The sequence below is a fragment of the Anarhichas minor genome, unplaced genomic scaffold (genome assembly GCF_050575085.1).
Source record: "Anarhichas minor isolate MPS153535 unplaced genomic scaffold, ASM5057508v1 ptg000037l, whole genome shotgun sequence".
Taxonomy (NCBI): Eukaryota; Metazoa; Chordata; class Actinopteri; order Perciformes; family Anarhichadidae; genus Anarhichas; species Anarhichas minor.
In genome coordinates, this window is record NW_027466483.1 from 300,139 (window position 1) to 304,073 (window position 3,935).

The 3,935-nt window shown below is 38.7% G+C and overlaps 4 non-coding genes and 1 pseudogene across 4 annotated transcripts; all 5 read left to right on the forward strand.

Annotated features, from left to right (window-relative positions):
• Positions 1 to 1,108: 1,108 nt before the first annotated feature.
• On the forward strand, positions 1,109 to 1,227 carry LOC142966986 (5S ribosomal RNA). The gene has a single exon (XR_012958450.1). It is a non-coding gene; the product is annotated as a 5S ribosomal RNA (ribosomal RNA).
• A 251-nt stretch (positions 1,228 to 1,478) lies between these two features.
• Positions 1,479 to 1,597, forward strand: LOC142967305 (5S ribosomal RNA). Its single transcript, XR_012958584.1, has one exon. It is a non-coding gene; the product is annotated as a 5S ribosomal RNA (ribosomal RNA).
• Positions 1,598 to 1,861: 264 nt separating this feature from the next.
• On the forward strand, positions 1,862 to 1,980 carry LOC142967077 (5S ribosomal RNA; annotated as a pseudogene).
• A 281-nt stretch (positions 1,981 to 2,261) lies between these two features.
• On the forward strand, positions 2,262 to 2,379 carry LOC142967061 (5S ribosomal RNA). Its single transcript, XR_012958498.1, has one exon. It is a non-coding gene; the product is annotated as a 5S ribosomal RNA (ribosomal RNA).
• Positions 2,380 to 2,642: 263 nt separating this feature from the next.
• On the forward strand, positions 2,643 to 2,761 carry LOC142967022 (5S ribosomal RNA). Its single transcript, XR_012958463.1, has one exon. It is a non-coding gene; the product is annotated as a 5S ribosomal RNA (ribosomal RNA).
• The last annotated feature ends 1,174 nt before the right edge of the window (positions 2,762 to 3,935 follow it).

The following is a 3,935-nucleotide window of genomic DNA, read 5'->3' on the forward strand; positions in this document are numbered from 1 at the left end:
ATGTGAGGAAGCAGTGTGATGTCTGTCAGGTGGAAGTGGAGACATGTCTGCATGAGTTTGTGGAATGTGGGGAGTTGGCTGTGTACTTTGGGAAAGTGAAAGAGTTGATAAGCAGATGTTGGAAAGGGGAATTTGTGGAGAAAATAGGGTGGAAGGAGCTGTGGTTGTTTGGTGCGGTTGCTAAAAGGAAAGGATGTAATGTCAACTTGTTGAACTACACGCTAAGCCATGCAAGGTTTGCAGTCAAGCTAAGGAGGAATGTAGCGCATTACGAGAAAAGGAGAGTAGAAGTATGGAGTGTGTTTAAAAATATTATGAAAAGAGATGTAAACATATTACATAGCTATGTCAAGGAGGAAGAGTTTCAGGAGGGGTTTATTGAGGGTAGCACCTTTGTTGCGATTGGGGAGAGTGGAGAGGTTGTGTTAGATTTTGGTTAGAATCTGTGTTATGGCTAATTATCATTGGGGATTATTTTTGTTGGTTACATTATGTCTGAGTATGAGTAAAAAATTGGTATGTGTCTCTTTGAGTTATGGGGAGGTTTATTTTCGTTGTTTTTTGACTTATGGGTTGGGATAAGTGTTAAGTGTTTGAATTTATAGTTAGTATTAGCGTGGAGGGTTTATTTTTTGTTATTATGTTTGTACAAGTGTCATGTGTTCTTGTATTGAAGAGTAAGTGGTAAAATGTTGATTGTAAAAAATTTTGTATTTTTGATAATAAATAAAATAAAAAAAATTTAAAAAAAATCTGTTCGTGCCCGATCTCGTCCGATCTCGGAAGCTAAGCAGAGTCGGTCCTGGTTAGTACTTGGATGGGAGACCGCCTGGGAATACCAGGTGCTGTAAGTTTCTTCACTTTTCTCTCCAAAAGGCAGAGGACACTGCTGCTTTTTCACTTGAGAAATATGTGAGAAAAAGGCAAGATTGAAGAAGAGATGCATACAAAGATGTGGGTAACGGTAAAAAGGGAAACAGAATCAATCAATATATCAATATTTTCTTATTATTGGAATGTTAATTAATGAACTGGTTTAGGTTCGTTAACGTTTTAAAATTGACCTACTGTTGTAGGTTTTAAAGAACTATGTGTTGGAGACAAACTTGCTTACGGCCATACCTCTCTGTTCGCGCCCGATCTCGTCCGATCTCGGAAGCTAAGCAGAGTCGGTCCTGGTTAGTACTTGGATGGGAGACAGCCTGGGAATACCAGGTGCTGTAAGTTTTTTCACTTCTCTCTCCAAAAGGCAGAGGACACTGCTGCTTTTCACTTGAGAAATATGAGAAAAAGGCAAGATTAAAGAAGAGATGCATTCAAAGATGTGGGTAACGGTAAAAAGGGAAACAGAATCAATCAATATATCAATATTTTCTTATTATTGGAATGTTAATTAATGAACTGGTTTAGGTTCGTTAACGTTTTAAAATTGACCTACTGTTGTAGGTTTTAAAGAACTATGTGTTGGAGACAAACTTGCTTACGGCCATACCTCTCTGTTCGCGCCCGATCTCGTCCGATCTCGGAAGCTAAGCAGAGTCGGGCCTGGTTAGTACTTGGATGGGAGACCGCCTGGGAATACCGGGTGCTGTAAGTTTTTTCACTTCTCTCTCCAAAAGGCAGAGGACACTGCTGCTTTTTCACTTGAGAAATATGAGAAAAAGGCAAGATTGAAGAAGAGATGCATACAAAGATGCATTCAAAGATGTGGGTAACGGTAAAAAGGGAAACAGAATCAATCAATATATCAATATTTTCTTATTATTGGAATGTTAATTAATGAACTGGTTTAGGTTCGTTAACGTTTTAAAATTGACCTACTGTTGTAGGTTTTAAAGAACTATGTGTTGGAGACAAACTTGCTTACGGCCATACCTCTCTGTTCGCGCCGGATCTCGTCCGATCTCGGAAGCTAAGCAGAGTCGGTCCTGGTTAGTACTTGGATGGGAGACAGCCTGGGAATACCAGGTGCTGTAAGTTTTTTCACTTCTCTCTCCAAAAGGCAGAGGACACTGCTGCTTTTCACTTGAGAAATATGAGAAAAAGGCAAGATTAAAGAAGAGATGCATTCAAAGATGCATTCAAAGATGTGGGTAACGGTAAAAAGGGAAACAGAATCAATCAATATATCAATATTTTCTTATTATTGGAATGTTAATTAATGAACTGGTTTAGGTTCGTTAACGTTTTAAAATTGACCTACTGTTGTAGGTTTTAAAGAACTATGTGTTGGAGACGAACTATGTGTTGGAGACAAACTTGCTTACGGCCATACCTCTCTGTTCGCGCCCGATCTCGTCAGATCTCGGAAGCTAAGCAGAGTCGGTCCTGGTTAGTACTTGGATGGGAGACGCCTGGGAATACCAGGTGCTGTAAGTTTTTTCACTTCTCTCTCCAAAATGCAGAGGACACTGCTGCTTTTCACTTGAGAAATATGAGAAAAAGGCAAGATTAAAGAAGAGATGCATTCAAAGATGCATTCAAAGATGTGGGTAAAGGTAAAAAGGGAAACAGAATCAATCAATATATCAATATTTTCTTATTATTGGAATGTTAATTAATGAACTGGTTTAGGTTCGTTAACGTTTTAAAATTGACCTACTGTTGTAGGTTTTAAAGAACTATGTGTTGGAGACAAATTTGCTTACGGCCATACCTCTCTGTTCGTGCCGGATCTCGTCCGATCTCGGAAGCTAAGCAGAGTCGGGCCTGGTTAGTACTTGGATGGGAGACCGCCTGGGAATACCAGGTGCTGTAACTTTCTTCACTTTTCTCTCCAAAAGGCAGAGGACACTGCTGCTTTTCACTTGAGAAATATGAGAAAAAGGCAAGATTAAAGAAGAGATGCATTCAAAGATGTGGGTAACGGTAAAAAGGGAAACAGAATCTATATATCTAATATATATATCTAATCTAATATATCAATATTTTCTTATTATTGGAATGTTAATTAATGAACTGGTTTAGGTTCGTTAACGTTTTAAAATTGACCTACTGTTGTAGGTTTTAAAATACGTTTCAGGCTTGGAAGAGGCCAAAAGTGGATTTTGTGAAAGTCAACATACTGTAGTTTCAAAAAACTGGCTCAGGGCAGTTGATTTCACTGTTTCATGATGTTTTCATTACAACCTGCTCACCCACCTTTACTGGTTTACGGTATATTCTCAGCCTTTTCTGCTCTTAAAATACGTTTCAGGCTTGGAAAAGGCCAAAAGTGGATTTTGTGAAAGTAAACATAGTTTCAAGGATGTTCTTCAAAAAACTGGCTCAGGGCAGTTCAGTTTCATGATGTTTCCATTAGAACCTGATGATTACCCACCTTTACTGGTTTACGGTACATTCTCAGCCTTTTATGCTCTTAAAATACGTTTCAGGCTTGGAAGAGGCCAAAAGTGCATTTTCTGAAAGTCAACATAGTTTCAAAAAACTGGCTTAGGGCAGTTGATTTCACTGTTTCATGATGTTTTCGATAGAAACTGATTCTTACCCACCTTTACTGGTTTACGGTACATTCTCAGCCTTTTATGCTCTTAAAATACGTTTGAGGGTTGGAAGAGGCCAAAAGTGGATTTTGTGAAAGTAAACATAGTTTCAGAAAACTGGCTCAGGGCAGTTGATTTCACTGTTTCATGATGTTTTCATTACAACCTGCTTACCCACCTTTACTGGTTTACGGTACATTCTCAGCCTTTTATGCTCTTAAAATACGTTTCAAGCTTGGAAGAGGCCAAAAGTGGATTTTGTGAAAGTCAACATAGTTTCAAGGATGTTCTTCAAAAAACTGGCTCAGGGCAGTTGATTTTATTGTTTCATGATGTTTTCATTAGAACCTGATGCGTACCCACCTTTACTGGTTTACGGTACATTCTCAGCCTTTTCTGCTCTTAAAATACGTTTGAGGCTTGGAAGAGGTCAAAAGTGGATTTTGTGAAAGT